This window comes from Zalophus californianus, chromosome 9, assembly GCF_009762305.2.
Source record: "Zalophus californianus isolate mZalCal1 chromosome 9, mZalCal1.pri.v2, whole genome shotgun sequence".
Lineage (NCBI taxonomy): Eukaryota > Metazoa > Chordata > Mammalia > Carnivora > Otariidae > Zalophus > Zalophus californianus.
In genome coordinates this window covers 28,454,234-28,469,387 of record NC_045603.1, presented here as the reverse complement: position 1 = coordinate 28,469,387, position 15,154 = coordinate 28,454,234, and the positions used below count along the sequence as shown (strand labels likewise).

Sequence of the window (15,154 nt, the reverse complement as noted above, 5' to 3'; positions counted from 1 at the left end):
GTCAGATTCCCCTGTGTCAACTTTATACTATCCTTATTAATGAAGAGAAGTCCAGATTGCCATTCAATAGCATATCACAATTGTTAGTTATTCTACCAGAAATAAAAATAATATAAAAGGCATAAGAATTGATCTCATCTAATTTGTTTATTTGAATTATTTCTTCCATGCCTATCATGTTCCAATGATGTGCTATTTGCTGTAGATACAGCATCGTCTCTCAAGACATTTTCAGTCGTACAGAGACATCAAATGAAGTAGCCACGCAGTTAGAACGCAGTGTGCTAAGTGCTCTGGTGGAGGAAGTACAGGCTGTTATTCGACTGGAGAGTTTAAGACACTTGCCCAAGATTCTACAACAAGAAAGCAATAAATCCTGGATTTGTACCTAAATTTTCAGGCTCCTAGCTCTATACATTCTGCTTCTAAAATACTGACTTAGCTTTGCCCAACCCCCTACATATGGGAGGAGCCACTTGCCTGGCCACAGGAAATTCTCTTCTCCTGCTCTTAGATAGGATTAGTTAGAATTATGTACAGAGTTAATCTTAGCCATAAAGGAGACCAAAGCTGGAAAGTAGAAAACAGGAATCTCATGATTCACTGAGTGAGAGTTCCATTTGAAAACAGGAATAGTAGAAAGACTTCAGCTGCAGAGGAAGTCTATTCTTATTCCCATTACATTCTTGAATCTCCTTTGGTCTTGGTGTCAGTCTAACTGCACACTACATGAATCCAGGCTGGAACAGACCTACAGTAGGCAGTTAGGCAGACATGAGCAGCAGGGGAGAAAGGAGGATGGCAGATGCGAAAATTGCCAGGGACCACACCAGCCTCCACCCAGAGACCACCCGATCTCCTTTAGACCAACCCCTTTTGTGGTTTAGCACAGTCTGATAAGCAAAAGATACAGCGGCAAGGACTTTCCCAACCTTGGAGCGTGTGCACTTAAGGAAAACCTTGTCCGCTAGTAACCCCAATGCTGTTATAATATTATATTATATTATATTAATTATATTTATTATATTATATTAATATTTATTATTATAATATCATTAGCATTGCAGTTTGCCCCCAGCTCCATGGTTTTCGCTCATGGGAAGATGGAGGACGCGAACATGCACAAAAGGCTGGAGGGGAGGAAACCAGGGCTGATCCAGTGGGTGACGTGATAATGACAAGATGGGACGGAGGAGGTCAAACAGACCCCCATAAAAAAACATGATGCAGAACTCAGTGGGCTGCTACCCACCCTTAGGTCAGCCCACCCCTACCTCTCTGGAGTGTGTTTTTACTTTGCTAAATAAAACCTTTGCTCTTTTAACTCTCTATGGAGTCTCTAAACTGAATTCTTCCCTTCAAGAAGATAAGAACTGAGGAATTTTATCCACTACCCGGTAACACTTTTATCAGCTCACCAATCCATGAGGAAACTGCTGCCCACTCGTCTTTGTGACTATACTTGATGGGAAGCTGTTGTCTTGGGGAGGGGGGTTGTAGCACAAACCTAGCCTCCCTTTGGCTACATTGCTTTGTATTCCCCACCCTATCTGCTGGAGTCTATACTGGAATCCCCATCATTCCCTAGTGGGTAGCCTAGTACCAACCATGATGTCTTAGGGGAAGGTAATAAACTAATTAGAACACAGAAACTAACCATATATCTCACAGTGTTTCTCTACTATTGTGGCCAGCCTCAGAACCATCTCCCAAAAACTTGGATGTGGGGAATAACTTCTTCCCATTGTCTAACATCTCACGATTAGGAGGGACAGGGAGTAATGGAAACTAGGATGGGGAGAGAAAGGGGACTAATTATAAGCCAACTACCATTTTAAGCACTTTCTAACATTTTACTTCATTAGCAATTCAAAATAACCTGAGTAGACTGGTGTTACTGATTGAGAAAAGAAGTAGTGAGGTTAAAATCATTCCTGAGGTCACACAGCCAGTAAGTGCCAGATCTAAGACTAAAATTCAGTCATGACCCTCCCCAGTACTGGTACGTGCTCCTGAAGAGAGATGTGTCCTGGCACTCAAGATGAAAGAGGGGATGAATTCACCTTTCCATAGAAACTGAAGAGCATCTTGATGCATTTTCTCTGTTCCACATACAGAACAACAAAAGACCAAATATTAAAAAAAAAAAAAAACTCATAAAAGTACAGTGCAAAACTAATTATGTACCACATGGAGGTCAGTGCCTCCGAGTCACCAGGACCAACAGGGCTCCACCGGGTCTGGAATTAGGCTTACAGTCCCTGAAGAAACTGCCGCCTACTGTTGCCTGGAGCTTTCCCTATAAGGGAAGCTATTAACTTGAAGAAGGAAGGTTGATGGTCCAGACCCAGTTCTATAACTGGATTTGCAACATCCCAAATAGCACTCCAGCACAGAATCTCTTTATAAATGCTGATTTTGAACTGGGAGCCCAGGGGGCTCAGGGAGGCATCGGCTAAGGCCTAGATGGGGTGAGGTAAGCACAGAGAAAGGGAAAGAAAAACATTGGAATGTGTGGTTAGTTTCAATGATTAGTTCAGTGTGATTGCCTTACCACAGGAATCATGGGTTTCTATTAACTAACAGTTGACTGAGAACCTAACCACTAACATATCCTGAGTCCTAAAAATCTACTTCTATATATGACTTTTGGAACTTCACACACACGTATGTATATTAAGTTCCAAAATTATATATATATATATACACACACACACACACACACACACACACACATATATGTGTGTATATATATATATATACATATGTGTGTGTGTGTGTATATATATACATATATATATATATATATATATATATATATATAGTGAGCTAGTCTTGGATAAATTCTAAAGAGAATTTTCACTTGAGAAGATGTGAAACCACTTTAGACCATTCATACTGCGAAATTTGCCATTCACTATTCTCAGCAATCATCCATAGATATAGATGAATATTATAGTCTATTGTTGAGCAAGAAGAAGTTGACTATTAAATTTAAGACAATTTTAAAACTATTAAGAAGATGGAAACTTCCACACTGAAATCTTGAGCTAATGTTCATTGTTCATGCTCTACTATTTCTCCTTTTTAGGTCTGTTACTATTTTCTTCACAATATTTAGATGTGTGTATGTTGGGGCATCTGGGTGGCTCAGTTGGTTAAGTATCTGCCTTCAGCTCAGGTCATGATCTCAGAGTCCTGGGATGAGCCATGAGTAGGGCTCCCTGCTCAGAGGGGAGTTTGCTTCTCCCTCTCCCTCTGCCCTTCCTCCCCCCACTTTTGCTCTCTCTCTTTCTCAAATAAATAAAACAAAATCTTTAAAAAAATAGATGCTTCTACATTTAGTGCATAAATATTGACAAACGTTATATTCTTTCGTTTGACTGACCCCATTATCATTATGTAATGCCCTTCTTTGTCTCTTATTAGAGAAACAAAGGACCTCTGTAATACAACAGATTAATACAAAAGCTCATAAAAGACTACTACAAATAATTATATGCCTACAAATTGGACAAACTAGAATGGATGCATTCTTAAAAAAATACAACCCACCAAGACTGAATTATGATGAAATAGAAAATCTGAACAGGACAACTTCTAAGAATGACAGTGAACCAGTAATCAAAAACCTTCCAACAAATAAAAGTCTAGGGCCAGACAGCTTACACTTATGAATCCTACCAAATATCCAAAGAAAAATTAATACCAATCCTTCTCAAACTCTTCCAAAAATAGAAGAGAGGGGAATTCTTGAAAACACATTTTAGGAGGCTAGCATTATCTTGATACCAAAACAAAATAAGGGTGCCACAAAAAAGAAAATTACAGGCCAATATCTCCGATGAACATAAATGTAAAAACTCTCAACAAAATGTTAGCAAACTGAATTCAACAATACATTAAAAGTATCTTACACCATGATCAAGTCGGATTTATTCTAGGGATATGAGGATGGTTCAATATCCACAAATCAGTCAATGTGATACACTACATTAACAAAATGAAGAATAAGAAATCATGTCATCATCTCAATAGATGCAGAAAAAGAGCATTTAACAAAATTCAACATCCATTTAAGATAAAACTCTCAACAAAGTGGTTATAGAAACATACTTCAACATAATAAAGGCTATTTATGACAATGCCACAGCTAACATCATACTCAATGCTGAAAAGCTGAAAGCCTTTCCTCTGGGATCAGAAACAATACAAGGATGTCCACTCTCACCTACTCTCACCTATTCAAAATAGTATCAGAAGTCCTAGCCAGAGCAATTAGGCAAGAAAAAGAAACAAAAGGCATCCAAATCGGAAAGGAAAAAGTAAAATTGATTACTATTAGCAGATGACATGATAGTATACATAGAAAATCCAAAAGACTCCATACACACACACACACAAAAAAAACTGTTAGAACTAATATACGAATTCAGTAAAGTTGTAGGATATAAAATCAACACAAAAATCTGTTGTGTTTCCATACATTAATAACAAACTATCAGAAAGAGAAATTAAGAAAAAAAATCCTGTCTACAATTGCATTACAAAAATAAAATATCTAGTAATAAATTTAACCCAGAAGGTGATAGGCCAGTATACTGAAAACTATAAGACATTAGTGAAAGAAATTGAAGAAGACACAAATAAATGAAAAGACATTCCATGCTTATAGATTAGAAGAATTAATACTGTGAGATGTGAAAATGTCTCTAGTATCCAAAGCAATCTACAGATTCAATGCAATCCCTATCAACACTCTACTGGTACTTTTCACAGAAATAGAATAAACAATCTTACAATTTGCATAGAACCACAATAGATCCTGAATAGCTGAAGCAATCTTGAGAAAGAAGAACAAAGCGGGAAGCATCATGCTTCCTGATTTCAAATTATATTTCGAAGTTGTAGTACTTAAAACAGTATGATATTAACATAAAAACAGACACATAGATCAATGGAACAGAATACACAGCCCAGAAATAAACACTTGCATATATGATTAATTAGTCTATGACAAAGGAACCAAGAACATACAATGGGGAAAGGACAGTGTCTTCAATTGGAAAATTGGAGAGCCACATGCAAAAGAAAGAATCTGGACCATATTCTTACACCATGCACAAAAATTAACTCAAAATGGATTAAAGACTTGAACATAAGACCTGAAACCATAAAACTCCTAGAAAAAAAAAAAACATAATCAGTAATATCCTCGACACAGGTCTTGGTGAGGATTTTTTGAACCTGACACCAAAAGCAAAAGCAACAAAAGCAAAACTAAACAAGTGGGACTACATCAAACTGAAAAGCTTCTGAGCTGCAAAGGAAACCATTAACAAAATGAAAAGGCAATCTACTGATGCAAGAAAAATATGCAAATTGTGTATCTCACAGGGGTTAATATCCAAAAGAGACAAAGAACTCAGAGCAATAGCAATGAACATTCTGATTAAAAAATGGGCAAAAGATCTGAATAGACATTTTTCTAAAGAGGACATATAAATGGCCAACAAACACATGAAAAAATGCTTAACATTATTAATCATCAGGGAAATGCAACTCAGAACCACAATGAGATATTAACTCACACCTGTTAGAATGGCTATTATCAAACAAAACAAAACAAGAAATAACAAGAGTTGCTGAGGATGTGGAGGAAAGGGAACCCTTGTACACTGTTGGTGAGAATGTAAATTGTTGCAGCCACTAAGGAAAACAGTATGGAGGTTTCTCAAAAAATTAAAACTAGAACTACCATATGATCCAGCAATTCCACTTATGGGTATTTATCCAAAGAAAATGAAAACTCTAATTCAAAAAAATATATGTACCCCCATGTTCATTGCAGCATCATTTACAATAGCCAAGATATGGAAACAACCTAAGGGTCCAATGACAGATGAATGGATAAAGAAATTGTCGTGTGTGTACACACATACACACACATATAAATATACATATACATACATACACACACATATATATATACACACATATCATACATATGACAAGATTTTATTCATTTTTATGGCTGAATAATATATAATGTACACACATATACACACACACACACAAATATATATTATTCAGCCATAAAAGTGAATAAAATGTTGCCGTTTGCAAAAACATGGATAGATCTTGAGGGCATTATGTTAAATGAGATAAGTCAGAAAAAGACAAATACCATATGATCTCTGTTATATGTGGAATTAAAAAAACAAAACAAAATACATAGATACAGGGAAGGATTGGTAGTTGCAAGAGGCAGGAGTGGGGGGTGGGAAAAATGAGTGAAATGTTTTTCTCTTTTTTTTAATAAATTGAATAATTTTTTTAAAAAAAATAAAAAAAAGAAATGCTTTTGAAAGTAATAAAAGTAAATCAAATGAGATATAGTCCTTGTTCTAGATCAAAGGCACAATATTATTAAGATGTCAATTCTTCTTAAATTGATTTAAAGATCCAGTGAAATTCCAATAAAAATCTCAGCAAGCTATTTTGTAGATACTAGCAAATTTGTTTTAAACACTGAGTAGTCTAGACAGTGCTGATGAAGAGCAAGTCAACGAACTCACACTTCCAAATTTCAGGATTTATTTTAAAGCTATAATAATCAAGAGAGCATGATATTTAAAAAAAAATAGACACATAGATAAATGGAACACGATAGAGAGTCCATGAACAGACCAATGCAAATACAGACAGCTTGACCTTGGTCAAAGGAATAAAGGCATATCAATACAAAAAGGATTGTCTTTTAGTCCTTAGTAATCATCAACAAATGATAAGGGTACAAATGGATAATTCAAGGAAATAAATGAACAGACACACAAACTTTGCACCCTAGGCATAAATTCACTCAAAATCATTAATCTCCCTAAATATGAAATGCAAACTATAAAAAATTATAATGGGAAACAGGAGAAAATTTACAAGTTACTTCAATGACTAATTTTCATATGCAATAACAAGTACAATCCGTCAAAGGGAACAACTGACAATGTGGACTTCATTAAATATAGAATGTCCACTCTGAAAGATAATGTTGAAAGAATGGAAAGACAACCCCCTGACTAGGACAATATATTTAAAAAAAAAAAAAATGTACACACACACACACACACACACACACACACACACGAAGATTTGCATGCAATATATTTATATTTAAAGAACTAGTAAAAAAAAATTTCACAATAAGAAACAAAATCCCTGAGTTAAATAGGGCAATATGAATAGATCCTGTACCAAATAATATATACAAATGGGCAAAAGCATGAAGAATGCTCAGCATTGGGGAATTACTGGAAAACAATATGCATTGCATTAAGGAAAAGCAAATTAAAATACCAGTGAGTTACCCCACCCATCTATTAGAGTGGCTAATTACTAAAAACTGATAATACCAATTGCTGGTGAGGATGTGGGACAATATGAAATCTCATTCACTGCTGATGGGAATACAAATGGTACCACCTCTTGAGAAGGCATCTTGTCAGACTCTTGGGAAGCTAAGCCTAGTGTCACCATATGGTGCAGCAATTGTGCCCAGTAAATTCACCCAAGTGGAGTGAAAACATATACCCACAGAAAAACTACTAAGAACATATATAAAGCAGAGTTATTAACAATGGCCAAAACCTGGAAGGAACCAAGATGTCTTTAATAGGTGAACAACAACCCAGCGAGATACACTAGGTGGAGACACTTGAGGCATACATGCACCAAAGGCACAGGGTAAGGAAATACATGAGTTCAGACGCAGGCTAGAGGAACAATATATGAAGTCTAGGTGGACGGAGGCACCCAGAATGTGGACAAACACAAGCTGGTAGAGCCTGAAGCACAGGGACAGACGCGCTTGAGGAAGGCATGCAGATACAGGGAGTGCGAGGTCTCGTCTCAGATGCAGGCACAGGAGAGAGACACTCAAGGAAAGACATGTGCTGCAGGCACAGAAGAGAGTGACACCAGTTGCCTGACACTGGTTTTAGGAACAGGAGGAGATGAAGACTCATGTGGGTTGAAAACAAGCCCACAACAACACTGTACTGCTGCATCCCAGGAGGGTGGGCAGATCTGCCTGGGAATGCAGTCTCCATCTTCCTCCCGGCACCAGGTTGATGAACTGGGAACCTGCTGCGTCTACGAGACACGAGTTCTCCCAAGATCTGCTATTCTCCCTCCTTTCTGGCTGTAGGGACCCTGACCTATCCTAATAGCACCAGACTGAATGACTGGCGCTGCGCTTTGTGTAATGCATGTTCTGTACACTAACAAAGGCTTGAATGGATAAGTGAATGTACTAAGGGGCCGGGGGGAGCTTTCCTGATGTCCAGGAAAAGGAGGCCATTTGCTGCCTGCTTGCCTCAGAGGCATAGAAGGCATCGGTATTTGCCCACAACAGATGTGACCATGACTTTTTAGGATTAGTGGCTGCAAAGGACTGAGGGAACTGAGGTCAACCTCCACGTCTAATCCTTCCATTCCCCATTTTGAAAATTCCATTATTAGAAAGGCACAATAGACAAACAGTTCTTCAGGTAAACTTGAGTCATGGTCGGAAGACTAACTGGGGCAGCCGTACAAGGTAAATCTTAGCTCTGGGGGGAAAGCTCCTCCTCCCCTCTGTTTGCCGATGGGGGCTGGATGCCCTGCCTCTGAGGCAAGCAGGCGGCAGGCATCCAAGCAAGGGTGTTGATACAACAACATTGGTGCAGCAAAACCACTGTTTATTATACACGTTACAGGTTCTGTACACTCAGGGTGACGCAAAATAAAACCAGTTAACTGGTCCATGTAATGGCCTCCTAAGAAATACAAGTAAAAATCCCACTCCATCCGTACATGATATAGAACTCACAAAATAGATGAGCTCAAGGGAACTACCAGTTAGGATTCAACACCCCTGCCCTGGCCCCACATTCTCAGGTGAGCCTACGCTTCCTTTATGTCTCATTTAGGTTTTAGTACCGGCAAACTCTATTTCCATTTCTATAAACGCATGCTTTGCAACAGGATGTTATAGCAGTCTCCAAGGTTCCATTCACCATTATCTGAAATAGCTTTATTCCCCTTTAATGACTTCTGTCAGGGGGGAAAAAAAAGTGAGGATGCTCTTTTTCCTTCATAAAGCAAGAGCCACTTTGGAGTGGATGCAGCCAAGTTATTCCCCACTATATAAATTACATGTATTTAGCCCTTTTTGAAAGCCCAGAAGGGGAAAGTGTTTGATGTGTCAGTGCAAATCTTTTGGTGCCAGGGGCCCTTTCATGTGATTTCATTTATTCCCACTGAACTCCATGATATGGTCACATGTTTAAATCATCGGTCCCATTTGAATAATATTTACTAATGAACAAGTGAAAGCACAGAGAACTGAAGTGGTATTACTGCCCAGTAAATGTACCTGAGGTTTAAACCCTACTGATACGAAAGCCAGTGTTCCTTTCATGATACCACCCTGTTTTCTTCCATTAGAACACCTGTATTTATTTATGCTTCTCTCATTCCCCCAAATATCCCACATCAAATATAAGGGCAAGCAGATGATGGAGGCAGTATTTTAAAAGGGCAAGGAGATGGGACGCCTGGGTGGCTCAGTCCATTAAGCGTCTACCTCCAGCTCAGGTCATGATCCCAGGGCCCTGGGATCGAGTCCCGCATCGGGCTCCTTGCTCCGTGGGGAGCCTGCTTCTCCCTCTGTCTGCTGCTCCCCCTGCTTGTGTTAATCTCTCTCTCTGACAAATAAGTAAATCTTAAAAAAAAAAAAAAGGAAGAAGGACAAGGAAATCAAGGAGTGCTGAATAAGAAGCAAGGCTCCCATATTTACGGGAAAAAAATGTATTGTTAGCTGGGAACCTTGTGACACAGGAACAAGAATGATAGTGGGGAGAGAAGAGATGAAAGGGAAGTAAAGGATGTTGCTAGAAGCACTGAGGGCTGGTACTTATTCATTCTGAAAGGAAGGTCAATGAAAAATAATACCATTTCTCTTCAGATTTTTTGTAAGTTCCCACTGGTTATGTTTTGTTGTTGCTAATCTTGTAGCTACTTGAAGAGTATGTGGGGGTGGGGATCTTCTCAAAGACTAAAGAGTTTTTCCTTGGTACCGCTGAGCTGAGGAGCAACTGGAAGTTGAATCTGGTGTATAACGTGTCTGGCATCTGGAGGAGGCACCTACATGGAAGAGCAGGTAGTGGCAACGGAAATGGGCAAATGTAATGATCCCTGAGACTTTGGGATAAGAAGAAGAAAGGATTTAATTTCTCCTTCGATAATATAATACACAGCTGACATTTTTGAGTACTTTCCATGTTCCCAAAATTGTTTTGGGATGAGATCTGTTAATCTATCAGATTCTCACAAAATCTTAGGGAATATGTACTATTGCTATCCCACTTTATAAGGGAAGAAACTGAGGCCCAGAGAAATAACTTGCCCACTGTTATATAAGCCACCCCCCCTTTTTGTTTCCTTCTCTCTTCCACTTCTTAAACCATTTCATGAAGGAGAGACCTGAATTTACTTACCTCCCATTTACTCTTTGACCCAACAAAATTTGGCTTACAGTCTGTCCTCCCACCTCCAACAATACACACAAACAGAAGCATGGCCAATGACCTCAACTTCCAGTTCCAGTGATTGTCGTTTATTCTTCATCCTACTTCAGTTCTCTGAAGCTTTTCATAATGCTGACACACCCCTTCCTTTTCAAAGTGTAGGAGCCTCCTACTCCTGGCTTTGCTCCTATTTTGCTAGCCACTTGCCCTCAACCCTCTCAGGTGTCAGCTATTTTTTACCTTTCTGGACAGCTCTAGGCTCCAGCCTTCACCCTCTTCTCTCCTGATTCTAACAAGTGAGTCTCACTGAAATGCAGGAGGTGTGGACAGGAGAACACCAGAATCACCTGGGAGATTTTTTAAACTATTCATGCCCTTTTCCAAACTCCTGGTTTTTCTGATACATGTCCACACCTTGTTGGGGAGTAGAGGCAGGGAGAGTTATGTTACCCCCAACCTTCATACTTAGTGAATTTAACCAGATATATTTGAGAAGGAAGAGCTAATTCTTCTTCTTCTTTTTTTAAAGGTTATACCTCCTTCACTCTTGCCTCCAAAAAATTCATTTTGCCCGCCTTTCCTCAAATTTTAAAAATCTTTTAAATGGTATATATTGAAATTAGTAAAAAGGGGGAACTGGAGGTGGGAAAGAGAAAGAGAGAAGTGGGTGGCCCAGACATTGTGTACTTCTGCAGAGCAGTAAGGGGGAAGGATATAAAGGAAGCTGCAGCCTTGGAATCCACGTCTGTTCATTATGGGAAGGAAAGGCCTGTGATGTGTAGCCAAGTGCAAGCAGTCCAGGACGCTCAGGGATGCTGTGGCAGGAAATCATCAAGGGCAGGGAGAGGTTTGCTTATGCCGTTTGTAGAGGTGAGAAAGGAGAGTTTGGGACTGTGGTCCTTTGTGTGCACAAGAGACTCCCCCCACCCTGAAACCCCCTCATTTAAACATGGCTATAGGTACAATATGAAGAACACAGACTCATTGCTTCTGTCATGTTCTGAACAAAAATACACAACCTGGGTTTAGTCATAAGGAAACATTAGAAAAACCCAAATTGAATAGTATTTTACAAAATGACTGGCTTCCGATCATTAAAATATAGATATCATGAAAGTCAGGGGAAGACTGAGGTACTATTCAGATTCAAACAGACCAGAGAGACATGATCATTAAAAGCATAGATGATTCAGACCTTTTGCTACCAAAAATGTTACTGGGGCAACTGGTAAATCTTGAATAGAGTCTCTAGATGAAGGATACATGGGAATTCTTTGTACTATTTTTGCAACTTCTCTGTAAGTTTAAAATAATCTCAAAAATTTTTAAAGATGTTTTATTAAAATAAAGAACAATATATCACCTATTTGACAACTTGTGTATCAATAAGTATATCTCATTAAATATTCTTCATGAATAGTAAAACTACTCTTTATTGTGCCATGAACTCTGTGAGGAGCTTTATATGTATTTCCTCAGTTAATCTTCACAACTCCATGATGAAGATACTAATATTCCTTTTGCAAAGAAGTCAAGCATCTTGCCTGGCAAGAAGCAGAGCAAGGATTTGAACCAGGGTCAGTCTGACACTAAAACCCATGTTCTTAAGCAATGTTATTCATCTAAATGTGATGACCCAATATCATTAGTCATCAGGGAAATACAAATTAAACCACGAGACACTAGTATACACCCATCAAAAGGACTGAAATTAAGGTTGGCAACACCAAGCATTGGAGAGGATGTAGAGCAACCATAATTCGCAAACACTACTGATGGGAGCATAAAAATGCCATAAGTACTTTGGAAGAAAGTTTGCCAGTTTCTAATAAATTTAAATATGTGCCTGCCTTTGACTTAGCCATCTTACTCCTATATATTTATCCAAGAAAAATGAAAATATATGTCCACATACAGATGGACACTATAAGAATGTACATAGCCACTTTATTTGTAATAGCCCCAAATTGGGAACAGCCCAGATATATGAGAAAATGAAAAAAAAAAAAAGTGATATGTTCTTTCAACAAGGTCCTGAGGCTGAGCCCTGATTTGGGCTCTGTGCTCAGTAGGGAGTCTGCTTGAGATTCTCTCATGCTGCCTCTGTCCCTCCCTCCCTCCATCTCTCTCTCAAATTTTTTTTTAAAAGAAAAAAAACAAGAAACAAAAACAAAAACCTACCAGACACAAAAGCATACAGGCTGTGTGATTCCATTTGCACTGAGTTCTAAAACTGGCAAAACTAACTCATGGGTAAAAAATGGAGCAGCGGCTGTCTCTGAGGTAGTTGAGAGGGTTTGACTTGAAAGAGGCATGAGAGAACTTTCTGAGGTGACAAAAACATTTTATATCTTGATAGGGGTGTGAGTTACCTTGGTATATCACTTAGTCAAAATTATCCAGTTAAGATTAGTGCATTTTAACATACGTAAAGCTGGAAGAGATGGGAAGAGGGGCAAGATATAAATGAAACAAGCAGGGCAGAATGTCGATGCTATTAAAGCTTAATGATAAATACACGGGCAAATGTTGTACTATTCTATTTACTTTGTATATGCTTGAAATTTTCCATAATAAAAGAACTTCCACAAATGACTGACAAATTCTCACTATTTGTTAGGAGCACTAAAGTACAAATGAGCAGTTGGTTTGAAGCCAGATTACCGAACATCAGGGCCCAGTACAAAAAAGGAAATCTGATCATGTTTTTACCCTTCCGAGAGACTTTGATGAGTTTTCCACCCCCTGCCCTAAAGAATAGAGTGTGAGCTCCCCAACATGACTTTCAAGATCCTTTATGCCAAACATAGAAACCCAGAGCAGTGTGCAAAGTTTTCTGTAATATTTTATCCTATTTACTATTTAGACCGTCTCTGTGAAGGTTTTTATCCCATTTTATAGGTAAAATAATTTATATCAACGAAGGGACCTAAAAAAGGTAAATAATAAGTGGCAGGGCCTAGAGAAAATTCAAGTTTTAAACTCCTCCTCCAGTTTTTCTCTGTACCATTCATGCTACTTCCTCTGTGGTAGGAAGAATTATAAGATGGCTGGCAGGATTCCAATCCCCTGCATTTTGCCCTGTTATAACACCCTTCTCTTGAGTGTGGGCAGGGCCATGAATATGATGGGATGTCTCTGGTTACTAATCACTTGACTTTGAGTTAATCAAAAGGCAGAATGTCCTGAGTGGGCCTGATCTAATGAGGTGAGTGTCTTAAGAGAAGTTGAAGTGTCAGATAGAAGCTCTCTTCTTGGTCTCAAAGATGAAGTAAACTGATATGTTGTCTGTCACAGGGCCTATGGAGGGGCCATGTGGCAAGGGCCTGAAGGTGATCTCTAATTGCTTAGAATGGCCTCAAATCAACTACAAGCAATATAAAGGTTCCTGAACACACAACCCCAAAGAATGAATTCTGCCAACAACTTTGTGAGCTTGGAAGAGACCCTCAAGCCTCAGGTGAGATAGAGCCCCAACCACCTCCACAACATCAGCCTGGTGAGACCCTGAGCAGAGGACTCAGTTAACCCACAGAAACTTCTAAATAAATGTATTGTTTGAAGCAACTAAGTTTGTGGTCATGTTATGCAGCAAGAGAAAACAAATACACCCTTCTTTCTTCCTTCTCCACCCATTTCTCTCAATGCTCCAGTCACTTTCAACTTTTCTTCATTTCCTACTTAAACTATTACTTGCAATGAGTGTGGTTTTTCAAAGAACGTTCACTCTGCCCAAAATGGCTTTTTTCTCTTTTCTGCCTACTGAATACTACACATCCTTCAGGATCCAGATGAACACATCCTCTCCTGGAAGCCCTGACTTCTCCAAACAAAATTCATTCCCCCCTGCTCTGTACTCCTACCACATCCCATTCTCTCTCTCTTTCTCTCATACACACACACACATACACACACACACACACACACACACACACACACAACTTCATCGACAGCAAAAACTTATATTATCCACTTAGAACTAGGGTAGTGCTTAGAACCTAGTAGCCACTCAGTGAATAGTTAAAGGGTTAACACACTTACTGTTTTTCTTTCAAATGCTTCTGATATTTAATCAATCTAATAAACATTGCTTTTCAGGTCCTCTTATAGCTGCTGTGAAAAATAAAAAGATTAGTAGGTCATGTTTCCTGTTTCAAACAGGAGGCGTAAGGTTTGCACACCAACAATAATTATGAGAGGCAGAACATGATGTGTGTCACGTAAGACGCTGGTCTGTGGGAGGTCTCAGGGAGGGAGAGAGAGGCTCCAAAGACTGGAGAAGAGCATACATAGGTCTCCAGCTACATCTATGTATTTTAGGGAACAACATTTTGCCATCATTATCAAGGCAGGAACAAGAATGGAAGAAAAAAATGGCTGCTCTCATCTTTCAGGTGGCTGGCTGAGGAGCATGCCTCTCCTGGATTTGGCAATCCGCAGTCCTCTGTGAGCTGACTGGAGCACGCACACAGCTGTGAAAACAGCCAGAGGCAAAGTCAGGTCACAGAGAGGGAGAGGGTTGTTGAGCAATGTCAACTTCCCTCTAAGACCCTGTGGACAGCAGGGCCATGAGAGATGCTGAGCCACAA

At 39.1% G+C, this 15,154-nt stretch overlaps 2 long non-coding RNA genes across 2 annotated transcripts in view; one reads left to right on the top strand and one right to left on the bottom strand.

Moving 5' to 3' along the window:
* Positions 1-15,154, bottom strand: part of LOC113922548 — a 218,291-nt gene that overhangs the window by 163,642 nt on the left and 39,495 nt on the right. The window lies entirely within an intron of this gene.
* Positions 1-15,154, top strand: part of LOC113922547 — a 41,651-nt gene that overhangs the window by 23,251 nt on the left and 3,246 nt on the right. Inside the window, exon 2 of the long non-coding RNA XR_003519981.1 lies at positions 13,863-14,025. This is a non-coding gene — a long non-coding RNA (uncharacterized LOC113922547). The remainder of the gene's footprint in view (positions 1-13,862; positions 14,026-15,154) is intronic.